The sequence below is a fragment of the Bombina bombina genome, chromosome 3, assembly GCF_027579735.1.
Source record: "Bombina bombina isolate aBomBom1 chromosome 3, aBomBom1.pri, whole genome shotgun sequence".
Taxonomy (NCBI): Eukaryota; Metazoa; Chordata; class Amphibia; order Anura; family Bombinatoridae; genus Bombina; species Bombina bombina.
In genome coordinates this window covers 450428066-450449969 of record NC_069501.1, presented here as the reverse complement: position 1 = coordinate 450449969, position 21904 = coordinate 450428066, and positions in this window count along the sequence as shown.

The window sequence follows — 21904 nt, the reverse complement described above, 5'->3', positions numbered from 1 at the left end:
TTTTTTATTTTTTGTACTTTAGTTAGTTTATTTCATTGTATTTATTTGTAGGTATTGTATTTAATTAATTTATTGATAGTGTAGTGTTAGGTTTAATTGTAGGTAATTGTAGGTATTTTATTTAATTAATTTATTGATAGTGTAGTGTTAGGTTTAATTGTAACTTAGGTTAGGATTTATTTTACAGGTAATTTTGTAATTATTTTAACTAGGTAACTATTAAATAGTTATTAACTATTTAATAGCTATTGTACCTGGTTAAAATAATTACAAAGTTGCCTGTAAAATAAATATTAATCCTAAAATAGCTACAATATAATTATAATTTATATTGTAGCTATATTAGGGTTTATTTTACAGGTAAGTATTTAGCTTTAAATAGGAATAATTTATTTAATAAGAGTTAATTTATTTTGTTAGATTTAAATTATATTTAATTTAGGGGGGTGTTAGGGTTAGGGCTAGACTTAGCTTTAGGGGTTTAATACATTTATTAGAGTAGCAGTGAGATCCGGTCGGCAGATTAAGGATTAATTATTGTAGGTAGGTGGAGGCGACGTTGGGGGCGGCAGATTAGGGGTTAATAAATATAATATAGGGGTCGGCGATGTTATGGGCAGCAGATTAGGGGTACATAGGGATAACGTAGGTTGCGGCGGTGTACGGAGCGGCAGATTAGGGGTTAATAATAATATGCAGGGGTCAGCGATAGCGGGGGCGGCAGATTAGGGGTTAATAAATATAACATAGGGGTTGGCGGTGTTAGGGCAGCAGATTAGGGGTACATAGGGATAACGTAGGTTGCGGCGGTGTACGGAGCGGCAGATTAGGGCTTAATAATAATATGCAGGGGTCAGCGATAGCGGGGGCGGCAGATTAGGGGTTAATAAGCGTAAGGTTAGGGGTGTTTAGACTCGGGGTTCATGTTAGGGTGTTAGGTGCAGACATAGGAAGTGTTTCCCCATAGGAAACAATGGGGCTGCGTTAGGAGCTGAACGCTGCTTTTTTGCAGGTGTTAGGTTTTTTTTTCAGCTCAAACAGCCCCATTGTTTTCTATGGGGGAATCGTGCACGAGCACGTTTTTGAAGCTTGGCCGCGTCCGTAAGCAACGCTGGTATTTAGAGTTGCAGTGGCGGTAAATATACTCTACGCTCCCTTTTTTGGAGCCTAACGCAGCCCTTCTGTGAACTCTAAATACCAGCGGTATTTAAAAGGTGCGGGGGGAAAAAAGCATGCGTAGCTAACGCACCCCTTTGGCCGCAGAACTCTAAATCTAGCCGTTTGGTTGTAGCAGCTTAGAGATAGTTAAGTATGGGTAGCATTAAAGGGGAGTTTTGGGCATTTTTATTCATGGTCAAAAAAAGACTAGATAGTGTTTGTTAACCATTGCACCCACTGAACTAAGTCACAGGCTTTCCTGAAGTGGCTAGACTGTGACAGATTTGCTAAGGTCGACCCTTTCTGTGCCAAACAAGTGACTAGTGCAAGGTTGGTTAATCCTCAGCGTAACATATAACTATTCACAATACTCAAATTAGATATACAGTAAAAATGACTGTGGATTATGTGGTGAATAATGGAAATATTAATGTCCTTCAGAGTAAATCTCACGTGGAAATCTTCACAACTGCTACTAAGAAGCCTCACAAATGGCTTCAAACTAATATATGGCACAAGCATTGTCACATCCAATTCAAAATATTCAAAAGTGCCGTAATTACTGTTTAAAGGCAGCATCACCAAGAGGAGTTTTACTATACATCGCAATAGGTGGCGATGGTGGTGAAATACTCCAAGGAGCATCGGCAATGACATCGCCAATGTAAAGTAAAGAATACAAAGAAAGACCTATAGTGTATAGGTAAAAAACAGAATGTTCATGTTGCACGATAAAGAATGTTTATGTTAAACCATAACCTTTAATGGTGAATATTAAAATGGAATAACAAAAGCAAAACTGGTTGTTCAACAACAATATGCTGCCCTGCAATGACTTTTAAAAAACATTTCTGCCTACAAAATGATTAGTATGTGTCTGATTCTATACATATATATATACCGTTAGTAGGGTAATTAGGGAGATCAGAAACTGGGGGTTGACCTTATAATTTTGCACTGGATTAACTATCGAGTAATATCAATATATTATAGAGCAATGTAAAGAAAAGGATCCCTTTTAAATATATCTATCTATGACATAACCCACCACCAGAAACTAAACCTACACTACTTAACCCCTATACTGCCAATTGCCCAACTCAATAAACTTCCTAACCTATTAACCCCTATACAGAACAATAGCCCCCACAATAAACTTCCTAACCTATTAACCCCTATACAGAACAATAGCCCCCACAATAAACTTCCTAACCTATTAACCCCTATACTGCCATAACCCCCCCATCGCAAACAAGCAATAGTCCTTAAAAAACCTACTCTAAAAAATGCCCTGAAAAGGGCAATTAGTAGGGCAATGCCTTAAAGGGACCCTAAACACCTTCTGTTTTCACATATTAAGTTTTTTTTTAAAATAAAATAGTTACCGATTTGCATCTTTATTGTGTTTTTACTTATTTTTATTACCCTGTGCATATTTCTTGCTGTTTCAAATACTTACCTAAACCACCGTCTATTGATAGTAATGATCGCGACCATCTTGTAACGTACGTTATAGCTGATGCCGTGTCACGTGATCTGCGCACCCATTTCTATTACCGCACATACAAAGTCTCCACTGAAAGTATGAGGCTCGTACTCAGCAACCTTGTGAGCGAGCTTCATACATTCAGTGGAGCCAATGTTACTGAATGACAGCTGTGTGAGAGGACCGGCTTGTCAAAACTTACAACGTTTCTCTGAAGATTTTTTTTTAACCTAACAGGTGTACGAATCATTACAACACATACGCCTAGATTTAGAGTTCTGCGGTAGCCGTCAAAAGCAGCGTTAAGGGCTCCTAACGATGCTTTTGGCTGCCTGCTAGTATTTAGAGTCAGCCAGCAAAGCGTCTAACGCTCACTTTCCAGCCACGACTTTTCCATACCGCAGATCCCCTTACGCCAATTGCGTATCCTATCTTTTCAATGGGATCTTCCTAACGCCGGTATTTAGAGTCTTGGCTGAAGTGAGCAGTAGACTCTCTACCGACAAGACTCCAGCCACAGAAAAAAGTCAGTAGTTAAGAGCTTTATGGGCTAACGCCGGTTTATAAAGTTCTTAACTACTGTGCTCTAAAGTACACTAACAACCATAACCTACCTATGTACCCCTAAACCAAGGTCCCCCCACATCGCCGCCACTATAATAAATATTTTTAACCCCTAATCTGCCGACCGCACACCGCCGCCACCTACATTATCCCTATGAACCCCTAATCTGCTGCCCCTAACATCGCCGACACCTACATAATATTTATTAACTACAAAATAAAAAAAGATTACAAGAATTTTAAGGGGGATAGCAATGGAGGAAAGGTTAGTGTAGGTTGTATGCATCCCTGAACAGTAGAGTCTTTAGGGAGCACTTGAAGCTTTTAAAAGAAGGATTTATCCACCATGTGCAGAGGTACAGGTCTCAAAATTGTTAATTTCCCTTTGTTCAAGAAAGTGTCCCAAAATGGCATAGAATATACTTGGCCCAAAGCCTATGCATTTTTCTCTCCAAAAATGCTTCTTTGAGTCTGTCTGTTTCACTGTCTCATGTGTGTATGGGTCTTTATTCATAAATAAAAATCCCTCCTCCTTTTCTTTAATCATTCCCACAAGATTTTGATAGGCCCTTACCGATGCTTGTCCCTTATCCACCCTTCGAGCTGAACATATCATTGACTATTTGGAACATATGGTGATTTGATACTATAATTTCCTTTGGTTGCAATTCTTGCATAAACCACTAGATGGTAGCAGACAACAAGAAATGCAGTCTCCACCATCAATACTGCTGCAGTCTAGTATCTAACCTTTAAAATGTTTATTAAATATACTTTACTTTTCAGTATAAATAAACTTATCTGGTCAACATATATATCCCATTTAATATAATTGAAAATGTACAATTTGGGATCTAACACAAGTATATTATCAATTCTATGTTAAAATATGCTTATTGGAGTCTCATTCCTTTTCAATATAAATATAGCCCACATCTTTGTACATCTCTTGATAGTGTTATTTTGAGTGCATGAAAAACACAATTTATATATAATTTATGGTACAATTTACTGTTTTCGCCTCGGTCTAAAATGATAGAAATGTTGTTATTCTGAAGTAAGTGGGTTGAACACTTAAAATAGACAGTTACATATTCACTTTAGATTTAAAGGTATTGTATGTGCTAGACACATCTCCCAGGTTCATACACATATGCCATTTGAGTATTTTAAATAGACTTGAAAATTATAGACAAATCATTTATATGACTCTCTAGGTATACATTAATTTATCTAAGAACTATGTAGATAATTTGTTATCAAAAGTACATAGGTTTAAGATATTTTAGGCTTTCAACTTCCAATGTGTCTGTAGGTAACGTGAGTTCAGATTCTTTGTGTATCTGAGGTTCGGGGGCAATTAACAGGTCTGTGCTAATTACTATATTCTCAGAATTTCTGTTTGCATATCTGACTTATGTAGAGAATCTTGTCTCCAACATCCCAGGATACATCCAAGCTTGGTTAATTATCAGGCCCATGTAATGACCACATGTGGAGTTATGAGCTTCAAAGGCTAAATTAATTTAGAGATTTCAAACTGGGAAGGCTATACAACAATAATTCATTAGAAATTACCTCTCTTCTGAGACCATGATCAAAGGCTCTTGAGATGTGACATTATCTCTTGTAGTTTGGGACCAATTATACAAGTCTGTAGTTGAGAATAAAAGGGAGGGGTTGATATCACCCATTTCAGTGTTTGTTCACAATGCAGTTAAATCAATTCATAGTAGATATTACCTAGATGAGATATTAAATTATGTGATATCCAATGCCACTCAGCCATACCCTGACATAAAATCCCCTTCCAATTGGAATATATGTAGGACACATGTATTGGAATTGGCTTAAAGTCAGTGGTACTTGGTGAGTGTACTGACGGTATCCACCATAGACAGTCTTCATGAAGAGAGTCCGTTGTTTTTCGATCCTTATCTTTTATGCTCGTTAGCTAGGCATCTTTAGTTACAATATTTCTTTAGTGCATTTGAGGATATGACACTTCATTCTCCCTCTATGACTTGTAGTTGGGATATAGGATGGCAGGCTCGCAACTGATTAATATGGACCCATTTGTCCATAAAAGTATCATTTTTAGGTATCCTAATTTTATAGGCAACTGGAGATATTTTGTCAGTAATGACAGAAGGACCCTTCCATGATGGAAGAAATTTCTTCTCCTTAACTTAATATCTTCCAAAGTTATAAAGATAAACTTTATCATTTATTTCATATTCCTTTTTGGACGTTTTGAGATCATACTAGGTTTTAGCTTAAGTTGCGGACTTTTCTATGTTCCTTTGAGCAAATGCAAAGACATATTGCAGGTGCTGCCTTAAGTTCTCCACATATTGATGTGTATTGGCGGCATTTATCAAGTTCTGGTCTGATGTACAGTACAATAGATGTTGAGGTAGAACCATTCTTCTACCAGTCATCAATTCAAAAGGTGACATCTTAGTAGCACTACTTGTAGTTGCTCTTAATGCCATTAGGACTAGAGGTAATTTTACATCCCAGTCTTTACCAATTTCACTCCCAAACTTTTTGAGGATTTTCACAATGGATTGGTTGTAACGCTCTACACCACAACTTGAGGCAGCTCTATATGCAATATGGAGTTTTCTTTTGACCACTAGTATTTTCCACATCTTGGTTATCACTTCGCTAGTGAAGTGGGTTCCCCGATCGGATTTGAATCTCTGGGGTAAACCAAATCTGGAAAACACGTGGTTGATAAGCAATGCTGCGCATGTTTCAGCACTATTGTTAGGTGCACTGATTAACTCTACCCATTTAGTGAACAGGCATGTCACTGTCAACATGTATTTGTTACCTCTTGATGACCTAGTTACTGGACCAATAAAATCAATTTGTATATCTGACCATGGCATTATCATCCCCCTTTTCTGCAATGGCGCTCTATGCGTTGGCGCAGTGGTTGGAATTGTGGACAGATTAAACAACCTTGACTGTAGGTTTGAACATCCTTCAACATAAGTGGCCAAAAGGCGTAGTCATGCAATATTTCATACGTTAATTTGGCACCACGATGACCAGATGTGGGGGCATCATGGGCATGTTGAAGCATGAGACCTCTGAACTTGGTAGGTACCACCCATTGCTGGATACCAGTTTTGGAGGTTCTAATTAACAACCCATCCTGCAATTTGAATTGTGATCTGGATTTCATTAAGATTCTAAGATCTTCCTTGCCATTACCGTCCTCTTTTGAGATTGGGTTGCTTTCAGGGTCTTCTATGTGTTTATAGAAGATGCCTACAATGGGGTCTTTTTTTGACTAGTGATCAGGTCCTCACTACGAGAATCCTGACTCCATTGTACCAGGTTAGGCTCACTCTGTTGTTTAGCCTGGTTTCTGGTAATGGCTTCTACCTGGACTGCACCCATTAAGTGGTCGATATTAAGGATTTCTCCAGTTATGGATCCTTGTTTGGCTAATGAATCCACAAGATTATTGCCTTCCTTATCAGGATCTAGAACCCTGGAATGACCCTTGGTCTTTTTCCAGGGTATGGTTAACCCATTGGACACCACTAGATTATCAATCTCGCAGAACAACTTGCCATGTTTGACTGGTTTGTTGTTAATTTTCTGCATGCCATTTCTTTTCCAAGTTGGCAGGCATTCAACAAAACTGTCACGCACGTAATTTGAGTCAGTAATGATCACAAATTCATGAATATAGTGTTCAATAGCCATCTCAATGATCTTTAGAATAGCAGTTAGTTCTGCAACTTGACTGGATCTTGGTCCAGTGGTGAAACCTACAGAAATATTTGGGAATCCATTTGCCCAAGTTATACCAATGTCGGCGACTAATCTGAGCTCATTATCAATAGTGGCATGGTAAGAACAACCATCAACATATACCCACGGTAATGTTTGACAATGGTCCTCATTGTATATTTTATATGGGGAAAGCAATTGTTCCTCCAGGAAATAATCTTCTAATAACTCTTCCCCATGATCCTTATCAGTACAGTCGTGTTTTGCTTGTAGCAAATTTCTAAAGGCCAGCCTTGTAAGAAAAGAGTCCAAGCTGTTATGCGGCTATTAGAAAAATTTCCATCTCTTATTCTCTCACTTTGCAGATATAGCAAAGGCTGGTGGGCCATTTCTACAATAATTTTCTTGCCCTGTATATAGCTGCGGAAATTTTGTAGAGCCCATACAGTAGATAAGAGAGATTTTTCGCAATCGCTAAATTTTATTTCTACTGGGGATAAAGTTTTACTTGCATAAGCAATGACTTTGCTTAAATTATCATGCTTTTGGTCTAAAACAGCACTCATGCTTATATCTGTGTAACCTGTTTCTAAGTAGAAAGGTTTACCACCTTCAGGGTATGCTAAGCAAGGTGCTTGAGTGAGTTTTCTCTTCAGCTCGTTGATGGAGTCTCACTCCAGTGCCATTTCGCACCCTTCTTTAGAAGAAGTAGCAGTGGTTTAGCTAATTCTGCATAATTGTCAATAAATTTGCAAGAATAATTCATCATACCCAGGTATGATCTCAATTCCTTTAAGTTAGTTGGGTTCTTAGAATTTATTATAGCTTCCACCTTTTTCCTCTGAGGATTTAACCCTTCAGAAGTAACTTCATGTCCTAAGAAGCTTTTTGTATGGATAATTTGACACCTGCCCTTTTAAGTTGGCTGAGGACGTGTTTAAGTTCATTGATGTGTTTCTCAAAGTCTGTGCTTTTGATTAAAACATCATCAACATAAGATAAGGTCCCCCTTTCCAGTTTATCAGGCATAACTTTATGCATGAATTCAGCAAATTCATGTCCTGAATTTATGTATCCAAATGGCAGTCTTTGGAATGCATAATGGACCTTTTGGAACAAGAATACAAGCTTATACTGGTCCTCCTCATGTACCTTTATAGTCCAATATCCCTGTGCACAATCAATGACAGTGAATATTTTAGATCCCTGCATCTGCACTAGGCACTGGTCAATATATGGCACAGGCCAGCCAGACATGTACACTCGATTTATTTAGCTGTCTTAAATCAGCACATAAACGCCATTATCCATTGGGCTTAAGAACACCTAGAATAGGATTGTTATAAGAGCTATGCACCTGTCTGATAATACCTCTTTCTTCCAAGTTTCTTATGATTTTTGCAAGAGAATCATATGAGGCTAAAGGTTGTCTGTATTGTTTAACAAAGACAGGGGGTGCATTGGGATCTGTTTGGATTCTTGCAATGTGCAAGTCTGTAGTCCCACAGTCATAAGAATCCCTAGCAAAAAAATCCTTGTATTCCATCAGGAGTTCTCGTAGCTATCGGCGTTCATCATCACTGGAACAGCCATTAGCTAAGGAGATTTGCTCTTCGACTATTTGCTGAAATCCCGGAAAGATTTCAGGCTGTCCTATCTCATAGGCTTCTTCCAACCTAGAGGTGAGGTCCCCTTGATTATAATTTACATGGTCTTCATGACTCTGGATATTGGGGTATTCTTGATCTTTGATCGGCTGATCAAATACTAGAGAGGCTTCTTCAATTTTACAAATGCCTTCCTCTGAGCTGAAGGGATAAATAGACTGAATTGTACATAGTCCCTCTGGCATAGATGCAAAGGATTGTTCTATTAATTCTTCTTCAGTTAAGTATCCTTCAGGTATTAGCCCAATTACATTATTATCGAATCCAAAAGTGTAATAACTTGATTCCAGCGCATATCCTATGGTAGTTCCCTTGGATAAGGTTATATCCTGTGGGGTCATGTTATGCACAATAACATGTATTGGAATAGTTCCAATATTTACCATAGGAGTATGGGTCATTGTTATACCCAGATTTTGCATTCTATGGGAGAGGCAAATTAGTGTTTCAGAAGTTTTTAATTTCTGACTTCTTTTTACTTGTAAGGATAAGAGGAATTTATCAATCCCAGCAGGTATTACAGCATTATTAGACACCTGCATATTCACAGCATATGGCAATTGCTGTTTTGATTTCAGGGCCACATTTTCATCCTGAAATACTTCAGGGTCCCCCTTTAAACTGCTCCAGAGGCAAAGGTTAATCAAGTCTATTTGTATAGCATATCTATGTAAGAGATCATTGCCAATGTATATTTGATTATGGGGAGTATTTAAAACTAAAAACAGGTGCTTTGCTGCTTTATTACCTATGGATATAGATAATAAACACTTAGCTGTGATGTTATAGCTTTCACACTTGTCATCCAGAACATGGACCAAGAGATCTTGGGGAGAAAGATATTTAATAACTTAAGGTTCAGCTATCTGCGCTAATAAGCCTTTGCTTATATAGCTAGCTTCCTGTTTTAAGCTCAATTTGGCATACTTGGTTTTTCCAAGGTCATGTAGTTGCATAGGGATACATAGATCATCCTTAACCTTCTCAATTTTTGTGAGGAACTGCGAATGATCTCCCCCTTTAGGGGATTTAGGGGTCCCCCTTGTGGAGTTATATGGTTAATATATCGCCATCTAAGGAAATATTTGCTATATTTCCAGCGAAATTTTAAAAGTATTACCATCAGAGCCACTTAAAGGAGTCTGATCATCTATTTGTAGGATAGTGATTTCAGGTATAGAGTAATTCCTGAAATTAATCCACAGCATCTGGCTTCTCTTACACCACGTGACAGTTATGTCGGGTGTGAGTTATGCTGGACCGCCCATAATTAATAGGCCTTTTTACTTGTGACCAAATTGCATTATTTATGCAATCAATTATGGTGCTTAATCGCTTCAGGAGATCACTTCCAATAATTAAACGATCAGTTGGCAGATTCACTATAATGACAGGGTGTGTTATTACCCTGTTCCCCAGTTTTAGCTTTAACCATGCCATACCATAGACTTTGAGAGAGTCACCCCCAACACCTATTAGTGAACCATCAAATTCTTTTATCTTAGGTTTGTGGGGTGTTAGGTCATTTAGCTGTGTGTAGTACCTGTGGGATAAAATAGTTGCCTAAGATCCAGTATCAATTAATCCCATGATAGGGTTAGCAACTGAATCCTGGAGCTCAGCTAATACATAATATCTCCCTGCAGTTTCTACCATTTCACACATAAAGTTTGCATGTTAACATATCTGTGGGCTTCGCCACGAGTTACCTAAATCCGCCACGTTACCTGATGCAGGAGAATATTCATGCTCACCATTCACTTCCTCTATATAAGGGCTGATTGGGTTCCTGTGTATTGCATCTGTGGGAATAAGGTTAGGAGCAAACTTCAAAGGAAAAGGTTTAATATAGCTTCCAGGCTGAGGTTGCTCATTATCATAGCTAAATCGTCCGTTTCTGGGCTGCAAGGCGAGAACATGATTAGTACCATTATTGACATTTATCATTTTATTTGGTATATCTCTCCCCTCTCTCTCAGGTAATACTGCAGTATTTATGACTGTGCCTGTGGCCCACTGCTGGCCACTGGTTGTACCCCTAAAAAAGGATTATTAGGGTTCTGAGCTGTCAAAGCTTGGCTCATATTAGTAAATAGTGTACATAATTGAGTTACTTGCGTACTGAGTTAGCCCACTTGAACGGACAAACCATTTTTACCCATGGACCGATTTTTTTATACCCCAGGGTATTGATTCCTGGAACCTTGGGATAACTCAGAATCATAGCTAATTTTCCTATTTTGACGCAGTTGTCTTTGGGGTTCAACTTGTTCAGCATTATTATCTTGGGGAGCACTATTTACTTGGGGTGTCTAGTTACCCTGAGAATATTTTTACGGGGGGTACCGATAACCTTGGGGGTTTTCATCTCCTTGGGGATAATTATTTATCTCGGTATGCCGTCCATTTTGAGTGTATTCTCTCTGCACCTCGGCCCGTGATGGGGGAGGGGCAGAGTTAAAACTTTGCGGGGAAGGCCTGTTTTCTCGGGCCACTTCCACATAAGTTTTCTTGCTAGACTTCAAATTGAGGGGGCTAGGTGACACCCTAGTTTCTGCCACAATTTTGGGGCTGGGCCTTGGTTCCTTTTTAACCCCTATTCACCGGACTGCTGAATAGAGTATAACTTTGTACTCTCTTTGATCAGCCAGTCCAATGAGCAGTTCTCATCAAAATCTCTAGCTAAGTTAAGTTTGATGTGTGCGGGCAATGCTTCGTAAAATAAATTCACAAATTCTGAGCTTTCAAATATGTAATCTTCAGCCATACTGTACGCACTTTTTAGTACAGAAAGGAATTCTATAGGGCTTTGATTGGCACCACATTTTAAACCGTATACAGCTATTTTTCGCAGCAGTTTTATTGCGATATTGCCCAAACTCCTTTTTGCACTGAATTTTTGTTTCACTCCAGGAATGAATATTCATATCCTTTAGTGAAGCAAAGAATTTGTGATGTTTACCCTCAAATACCCAGGGCAGAAATTAAATTTTTGACTGCTCACTAGTAACATTCATTATGGATAAAGCATTTTCATAAGTCACTAAGTGGTCAATTATAGAATTGGTTCCCTTGTTGGAAAACTTAGGTACTGCACTACTTAAAAATGTAATTATTTTAGGGGTGTCATATACCTAATTAGACGCATCTTGGGTCTTCCTAGGGACCTTCTTGTTAGGGTTGGAGCGTTCCCTATCTGCCCTTCTACTATGCGTAGAACCCTTACGCATATTAGCATTATTGGGGCTATTTGGGTAGCTAGCTCCACCCTCTGACTCACTATAATCACTGTCCTCCCCCTCTGAAATCAAGCAGTTCTCTGAATTTAAAACATGAGGTGATTGTCTATGTGGGAATTTTATCTCTGAGCCAATCAGTGACCTGTGTTTAAATTCTTTCCTAAAGTTCTGTAATTCACTTCTCATTAATTCTTTAAGGGTTTTAAAAATACCTGCATTATCCTCATTGCTAACAGAAGGGGCGTATTATTGCTAGACTGCCTTTTCAGTTCACTAAGTTCTTTCTGGCTTTACGTGAGTTGTTTATTTAACTCTTGTATTTTGGTTAGTACATTTAGGTTATGCTTATCTAAGGCGGCCATGTCTTGCTTAAATGTAACAATTTCGTTTTCGGCCATTTCTAAACTCTCTTCACACTTGCGTGATGAGCGAATACCATCATCTAGCCCCTGTATTTGAAATTCTTTTTCTAGAAGGAGTGTGGACATTTTGTCAATAATGCATATTACAAGGGGCCACAATTTTAGTATTAGTTTATCCCATTTTTTTAGATTTTTGCATTAATTAATTTTTAATAATTCTTGGAATAATTAACTTTTTCTTTCCACCTTCCATCATCAATAGCAATATTCTTAGCCTTAATTGCAAGCATATCCATATAATCATTTAAATCACCCGCAATATTAAACCTCTTTTTAATGTGGCCTATAATGTCCATCTTAAGGACATCGCCCTGAGTGAGGGGTAATTTTGGGGAACATATTTCAACACTGAGTATAGATTCATTTGATTCACTTCTAGTAATAGACATTATTATTTTGGCGTAGTATTTGGTTGAATTAAAACGCTAATACAATTTTGACAAACAAGAGAAAAAAAAAATCTTAAAATATGAATATTCATTTTGGAATATTAATTTAAAAAATTATCAATTTTTCCAAAAATAATTTTTATTTTTTTTATTTTTTATAATCTATATTTACTACAAATATATTATATCAATGTGATAAATATGATAATATCTACTGAAATGCCTCCAGATAATATGTCAGTATATAGCAGGGTTATAATACAATTTATTTATTATTCTTTAAAACAAACCCCCAATTAAAATGTATATACAAAACAATTGAAATTAATAATTATTCCTTAATTCTTTAGATTAGTTAAGATTTATATACACATTGCAATATATTTATAGAAACCAGACTATGAATCAAATTATACACGCTTATGCTGTTATAATATTCTATACCACAGGTCATAAAAAAATATACCTTTAAAATGAACTTTACTCACAATGAATCGCATTAAAATACCACAATAAAATACCAGAGGTTGTATATATTATTAATGCAAACAGCCAATTTATATGACTAGCTAAGACTACACAGGACTATGGATATAAGCATAAAATACGAAGTGCCCTTTTAAAATTACCAGCTTCAATTACTGTAGCAATAATGAATGTATTTACCTTAAAATATTAAATTATAGTCACTGCCATACGTTACCACATAACCAAATGATTATTCAGTTTCCAGAATTTCTTGTGGGTCATCTAAGAAGGATTTATCCACCATGTGCAGAGTTACAGGTCTCAAAATTGTTAATCTCCCTTTGTTCAAGAAAGTGTCCCAAAATGGCATAGAATATACTTGGCCCAAAGCCTGTGTATTTTCCTCTCCAAAAATGCTTCTTTGAGTCTGTCTGTTTCTCTGTCTCCTGTGTGTATGGGTCTTTAGTCAAAAATAAAAATCCCTCCTCCTTTTCTATAATCATGCCCACAAGATTTTGATAGGCCTTTATCGATGCTTGTCCCTGATCCACCCTTCGAGCTGAACATATCATTGGCTATTTGGAACATATGGTGATTTGACACTATAATTTCCTTTGGTTGCAATTCTTGCATAAACCACTAGATGGTAGCAGACAACCAGAAATGCAGTCCCCACCATCAATACTGCTGCAGTCTAGTATCTAACCTTTAAAAACATAATTTATGCTTACCTGATAAATGTATTTCTCTTGTGATGTATCGAGTCCACGGATTCATCCTTACTTGTGGGATATTCTCCTTCCCTACAGGAAGTGGCAGAGAGAGCACCCACAGCAGAGCTGTCTATATAGCTCAGACTAGGAAGAAAAAGGAGAAACTATAGGGTGCAGTGGTGACTGAAAGTTTAAAAATATATATATTCCTGTCTCAATAAACAGGGCGGGCCGTGGACTCGATACATCACAAGAGAAATAAATTTATCAGGTAAGCATAAATTATGTTTTCTCTTGTAAGATGTATCGAGTCCACGGATTCATCTGTACTTGTGGGATACCAATACCAAAGCTTTAGGACACGGATGAAGGGAGGGACAAGACAGGGACCTTAAACGGAAGGCACCACTGCTTGTAGAACCTTTCTCCCAAAAATAGCCTCCGAAGAAGCAAAAGTATCAAATTTTTCAAATTTGGAAAAAGTATGAAGTGAAGACCAAGTCGCCGCTTTACAAATCTGTTCAACAGAAGCCTCATTTATAAAAGCCCATGTGGAAGCCACAGCTCTAGTAGAATGAGCAGAAATTCTTTCAGGAGGCTGCTGTCCAGCAGTCTCATAGGCCAAACGGATGATGCTTTTCAGCCAAAAGGAAAGAGAGGTAGCCGTAGCCTTTTAACCTCTCCACTTACCAGAATAAACAACAAACAATGAAGATGCTTGACGGAAATCTTTGGTTGCTTGTAAGTAGAACTTTAAAGCACAAACCACATCAAGATTGTGCAACAGACGTTCCTTCTTTGATGAAGGATTAGGACACAGTGAAGGAACAACAATCTCTTGATTGATTTTCTTATTAGAAACAACCTTAGGAAGAAACCCATGTTTGGTATGCAAAACCACCTTATCTGAATGGAAAATAAGATAAGGGGAATCACACTGTAAAGCAGATAGCTCAGAAACTCTTCGAGCCGAAGAGATAGCAACTAAAAACAAAACTTTCCAAGATAGAAGCTTAATATCTATGGAATGCATAGGTTCAAACGGAACCCCTTGAAGAACTCTAAGGACTAAGTTTAGGCTCCAAGGCGGAGCAACAGGCTTAAATACAGGCTTAATTCTGACCAAAGCCTGACTAAATGCTTGAACGTCTGGGACATCTGCCAGATGTTTGTGTAGTAACATAGTAACATACATACATACATAGTAGATAAGGTTGAAAAAAGACTGAAGTCCATCGAGTTCAACCTATACAAATCTAAAATACTTTCAAAAAGCTCCAGTTAAGATTAAATAACCCCATTAAAATGTGACCCATTTAATACTAGCAATCATATCCATGAATTTAGTTTATATACAGAAATTTATCCAGACTATTTTTAAATGTATCTATGGTATTGGCATTCACTACCTCCTTTGCTAATGAGTTCCACAATTTTATTGCTCTTACAGTGAAAAAACGTTTCCGTTGCAGGAGATTAAATCTCCTTTCCTCCAACCTTAAATTATGACCTCTTGTCAGAAACAATTTTCTTGGAATAAACAGAGCTTCTGCCATCTTTGTATATGGGCCTTGAATATTATTATTATTATTATTATTCTTTATTTATAAAGCGCCAACAGATTCCGCAGCGCTGCCCATGGGTACAAGGATAACAGTACAGTGGAGAAACAATACGATAAGACACAAAATTTTACAGACAAATACAGGGGGAGTTGAGGGCCCTGTTCCCGTGGGAACTTACAATCTAGATGGGTAGGAGGATTGGAAACAGGAGGTGGGGACTGCAGAGGTGAGAATGATATTAGTGAGGAGATAGAGGGCAACTGTTAGTTAATTGGTTAGTTTTTTAATAAGTCGGGTGATAAGCTTCCCTGAACAGAAAGGTCTTTAGGGAACGTTTAAAGGAGGAGAGGTTAGGGGCAAGTCTGACATCTCGAGGAAGTGCGTTCCAGAGGGTTGGTGCCGCACGAGAGAAGTCCTGTAGTCTAGAATGAGAGGAGGTGATGGTAGAGGATGCAAGAAGCAGGTCGTTGTTGGATCTTAGGGGACGGGCAGGAGTATATTTGTTGATGAGTGAGGACAGGTAGGGTGGGGCAGCATTGGTGAGGGCTTTGTAGGTCAGGGTGAGAATTTTGAATTTAACTCTGTTGTGAATGGGGAGCCAGTGAAGGGACTCACAGAGAGGCGCAGCAGAAACAGAGCGTCGAGAGAGGTGGATTAGTCTGGCGGATGCATTTAGGACGGATTGGAGGGGAGAGAGGTGGGAGAGAGGGAGGCCAGTTAGTAAGTTGTTACAGTAGTCAAGTCGGGAAATTACCAGGGAGTGGATGAGCTGTTTGGTAGTTTCAGCACTCAGAAACGGGCAAATTTTGGAGATATTGCGTAGGTGGTTGCGGCAGGATGAAGAGAGCAGTTGGATGTGGGGAATGAAGGACAGATTTGAGTCAAGCGTGACTCCGAGGCAGCGGACTTGGGGTGATGGGGAGATAGTGGTGCCGCCAACAGTGATAGAGAAATTAGAGACGGGAGTGGAGCTAGAGGGGGGAATTAGAAGTAGTTCGGTCTTGGACATATTTATTTTTAGGTGGTGAGAGGCCATCCAGGAAGAAATGCCAGATAAGCAGTCGCTGATGTGAGAGTTGACAGAAGGAGAGAGTGCAGGGGTGGAAAGGTAGATCTGGGTATCATCAGCATAGAGGTGATAGCTGAAGCCATAGCTGTTGACAAGTTTACCCAGTGAAGAAGTGTAAATAGAGAAGAGTAGAGGACCCAGGACAGAGCCTTGAGGTACTCCAACAGACAGGGGCAATAGAGAGGAGGAGTCACCAGCAAAAGAGACTGAGAAGGATCTGTTAGAGAGATAAGAGTGAATCCAGGAGAGGGCAGTGTCACAGAGACCAAGAGAACTGAGAGACTGTAGGAGAAGGGGATGGTCAACAGTGTCAAAGGCAGCAGATAGGTCAAGTAAGATGAGTATAGAGTAGTAGCCTTTGTTTTTAGCAGAAAGGAGATCGTTAGTAACCTTGGTGAGAGCAGTTTCAGTTGAGTGTTGGGGACGGAAGCCAGATTGCAGGGGGTCAAGCAATGAGTTGGAGGACAGGAAGTGGGTTAGGCGATTGAAAACTAGTTTTTCGAGGAGTTTTGAAGCTAGTAGGAGCAGTGATATGGGGCGGTAGTTTGCAGGGGAGTTAGGGTCGAGGGAGGGTTTTTTGAGGATGGGGGTGACCTTCGCATGTTTGAAAGAGGCAGGGAATGAGCCGGTAGAAAGGGATAGGTTAAATATGTGAGTAAGAGCCGGAGTGAGGGTGGTAGACAGAGGAGGAATTAGATGTGAAGGAATAGGGTCAAGTGGGCAGGTAGTGAGGTGTGAGGAAGACAAAAGGGAAGCCACTTCACTCTCAGTGGTTGGGAGGAGGGTGCAGAGAGTGGCAGAGGGGATGACTGGGAGCGGAGTTGGGAGATTGCAGGTTTGTGTTGGGATGTTTCCTCGGATTGCAAGTGTTTTATTGAGAAAATAGTCAGCGAGGTCTTGAGCACTGAAAGCAGATGAGGGGGGTGGTGCAGGTTGGTAGAGGAGAGAGTTGAAAATAGAGAAGAGTCTTTTAGGGTTTGAGGAGTGAGTGGATATAAGAGAGGAGAAGTAGGTTTGCTTAGCTAAGCGAAGGGCAGAGGTGTAAGAGTAGAGAATGAACTTATAGTGCATGAAATCATGTTCAGAGCGGGATTTCCTCCAGGCACGCTCAGCAGTGCGGGAGCATTTTTGTAGGTGACGCGTTTGTTGGGAGTGCCAGGGTTGGAGCTGACGATGTGGGGCTTTGCGAGGTTGGGGTGGAGCGAGAGTGTCAAGTGCAGCAGAGAGAGTATTGTTATAGTGGGTTATAGCAAGGTCAGGGCAGGATATCGTGGAAGTGTGGGGGAGGCGTAGTTGAATAAGATTGGAGAGTTGGGGAGCGTCCACAGTGTGCAGATTTCTGCTGGTGCGGGGGCGAGAGGGGGAAGTAGGTTTAGTATCTATATTAGGATTAAAGGTGAGCAGATGGTGGTCTGAGATGGGAAATGGGCGACATGCAACATTAGAGAGAGAGCAGAGATAGGAGAATACCAGATCAATTGAGTGTCCTTCGCGGTGGGTAGGGAATAGGGTGGATTGTGACAGGCTGAAGGAGTTAGTGAGTGAGAGAAGTTTAGAGGCAGCAGGGGCAGATGGGTTGTCAATGGGGATGTTGAAGTCCCCTAGAATTAGAGCAGGTGTATTTGTGGAGAGAAAGGAAGGAAGCCAGGCAGCAAAGTTGTCAAGGAATTGTGAAGTTGGTCCAGAGGGGGCGATAGATAACTGCCACTCTGAGAGAGAGAGGGGAGAACAGGCGAATGCAGTGCACTTCAAAGGAAGAAAAGGAGAGAGATGGAAATGGGGATAGGTACTGATAGGAGCAGGAGGGGGAGAGTAAGATGCCAACACCGCCACCGTGTCTCTCACCTGGCCTAGGTGTGTGGCTAAAGTGAAGACCACCATGTGTAAGAGCAGCAATGGAAGCAGTGTCAGAGGAAGATAGCCAGGTTTCAGTAATAGCTAAGAGGTTGAAAGCGTTGGAAACAAACAGGTCGTGAACAGTTGTAAGCTTGTTACAGACGGAGCGAGCATTCCAGAGGGCACAAGAAAAGGGAGGGGTTAGGCGCTGTGTGTTAATTGAGATGAGATTGTTGGTATTGCGTGACCTAGGATTTTTGCAGTGGGAGATGGAGCGAGAGTGTAAAAGTGTGGCGATTGTTGCAGGGCCAGGGTTAGGAGAGACATCACCAGCAGCAAGCAGTAGTAGCAGTGAGAGAGACAGAAGGTGAGAGTGAGATTTGTAGGAGCGGGAATGGTTAGACACAGGAGAGTTAGAGGGGGAAGAGTTTCTAAGGAAACAAAGTAGTTCCTGAGAGGACAGCATAGGGGATGAGAGAAGGGAGGGGGAGATATGGATAGTGTGGGGTTTGTTGTTATAGGGACATGCAGTGATTTTTAGGAGAAGGGAAGACAGAGAGAGCAGAAAAGGCATAGAAAGCATTGTGTATAGATATTAAGTTTTCCTTTTAGTTGGTCTGCAGTTTCAACCTCCAGTTTCTAACTCCAGAATATATTTATATAAAGTAATCATGTCACCTCTCAAGCGCCTTTTTTCTAGTAGAATAGACAAAGCAGATATTTGCCCTTTTAGAGAACTAGCTGATAATCCCTTCTCCAAACCTTCTTGGAGAAAAGACAATATTCTAGGAATCCTAATCTTACTCCATGAGTAACCTTTGGATTCACACCAATAAAGATATTTGCACCAAATCTTATGATAGATCTTCCTGGTGACAGGTTTTCGAGCCTGAATCAGGGTATCAATGACCGACTCAGAGAACCCACGCTTTGATAGAATCAGGCGTTCAATCTCCAAGCAGTCAGACGCAGAGAAACTAGATTTGGATGCGTGAACTGACCTTGGATTAGAAGGTCCCACCTCATTGGCAGGGTCCAGGGTGGAACCGAGGACATGCCCACTAGATCTGCATACCAAGTCCTGCGTGGCCACGCAGGTGCTATCAGAATCACCAAAGCTCTCTCCTGCTGGATTCTGGCAACCAGACATGAGAGGAGAGGAAACGGTGGAAATACGTAGGCCAGATTGAAGGACCAAGGCACTGCTAGAGCATCTATCAGTACCGCCTTGGGATCCCGGGACCTGGACCGTAACGAGGAAGTTTGGCATTCTGACGAGACGCCATCAGATCCAATTCTGGTGTGCCCCATAGCTGAATGAGCTGAGCAAATACCTCCGGATGGAATTCCCACTCCCCCGGATGAAAAGTCTGATGACTTAGAAAATCCGCCTCCCAGTTCTCTACTCCTGGGATGTGGATTGCTGAGAGATGGCAAGAGTGATCCTCTGCCCATCAGATTATTTTGGTTACCTCCATCATCGCTAGAGAACTCCTTGTTCCTCCTTGATGATTGATATAAGCTACAGTCGTGATGTTGTCCGACTGAAAACTGATGCATTTGGCTGCAGCAAGCTGAGGCCATGCATGAAGCGCATTGAATATCGCTCTCAGTTCTAGAATGTTTATCAGAAGAAGAGATTCCTCCTGATACCATAAGCCCTGTGCTTTCAGGGAGTTCCAGACTGCACCCCAGCCTAGCAGGCTGGCATCTGTCATTACAATGAGCCACTCTGGCCTGTGGAAGTACATTCCCTGAGACAGGTGGTCCTGAGACAACCACCAGAGAAGAGACTCTCTGGTCTCCTGGTCCAGATGCAGTTGAGGAGATAAATCTGCATAATCCCCATTCCACTGTTTGAGCATGCATAGTTGCAGTGGTTTGAGGTGTAGGCGGGCAAAAGGAACTATGTCCATTGCCGCTACCATGAGTCCAATTACCTCCATACAGTGAGCCACTGATGGCCGAGGAATGGAATGAAGAGTTCGGCAAGTGGTTATGAGTTTTGATTTTCTGACCTCCGTCAGAAATACTTTCATTTCTACTGAATCTATCAGAGTCCCTAGAAAGGAAACTCTTGTAAGAGGGAAGAGAGAACTCTTTTTTATGTTCACCTTCCACCCGTGAGATCTCAGAAAAGCCAGCACAATGTCCGTGTGAGACTTGGCTAGCTGAAAAGTTGACGCCTGAATTAAGATGTCGTCTAGATAAGGCGCCACTGCTATGCCCCGAGGTCGTAGAAGGGACCCTAGCACCTTTGTGAAAATTCTTGGAGCTGTGGCCAACCCGAAGGGAAGAGCCACAAACTGGTAATGCCTGTTTAGAAAGGCAAATCTGAGAAATTGATGATGATTTCTGTGAATAGGGATGTGTAGATATGCATCCTTTAAGTCCACGGTAGTCATATATTGACCCTCCTGGATCAGAGGCAGAATAGTCCAAATGGTCTCCATCTTGAATGATGGAACTTTGAGGAACTTGTTTAGAATTTTGAGATCCAAGATTGGTCTGAAAGTTCCCTCTTTTTTGGGAACCACAAACAGGTTTGAGTAGAACCCTAGCCCCTGTTCCTCTTTTGGGACTGGGCGGATCACCCCCATGGTATGTAGATCTTCTACACAGCATAAGAACGCCTCTCTCTTTGTCTGGTTTACAGACAATCGAGAAATATGAAATCTCCCCCTTGGAAGGGAGTCTTTGAATTCCAGAAGATATCCCTGGGACACAATTTCTAAAGCCCAGGGATCGTGAACATCTCTTGACCAAGCCTGAGCGAAGAGAGAGAGTCTGCACCCTACTAGATCCTGTCCCGGATCGGGGGCTACCCCTTCATGCTGTCTTAGAGGCAGCTGCAGGCTTCTTGGCCTGTTTACCCTTGTTCCAAGCCTGGTTAGGTCTCCAGACTGACTTGGATTGGGCAAAATTCCCCTCTTGCTTTGCAGCAGAGGAAGCTGAAACGGAACCACTCTTAAAGTTCCGAAAGGAACGAAAATTATTTTGTTTGGTCCTCATCTTATTTGATCTATCATGAGGAAGGGCATGACCTTTCCCTCCAGTGATGTCTGAAATAATCTCTTTCAGTTCAGGCCCGAATAGGGTCTTTCCTTTGAAAGGGATGTTCAAAAGTTTAGATTTAGATGACACATCAGCAGACCAGGACTTAAGCCATAACGCCCTGCGTGCAAAAATGGCAAAACCTGAATTCTTTGCCGCTAATTTAGCCAGTTGAAATGCGGCATCTGTAATAAAAGAATTAGCCAACTTAAGAGCCTTGATTCTGTCCATAATCTCCTCTAATGGAGTCTCCATCTGAAGAGCCTCTTCTAGAGCCTCAACCAGAAAGCAGCTGCAGTAGTTACAGGAACAATGCACGCAATAGGTTGGAGAGAAAAACCCTGATGAACAAAAATTTTCTTCAGGAGACCCTCTAATTTTTTATCCATAGGATTTTTGAAAGCACAACTGTCTTCGATAGGTATAGTTGTACGCTTAGACAGAGTAGAAATAGCTCCCTCCACCTTAGGAACTGTCTGCCATGAGTCCTGCATGGTGTCAGATATGGGAAACATTTTCTT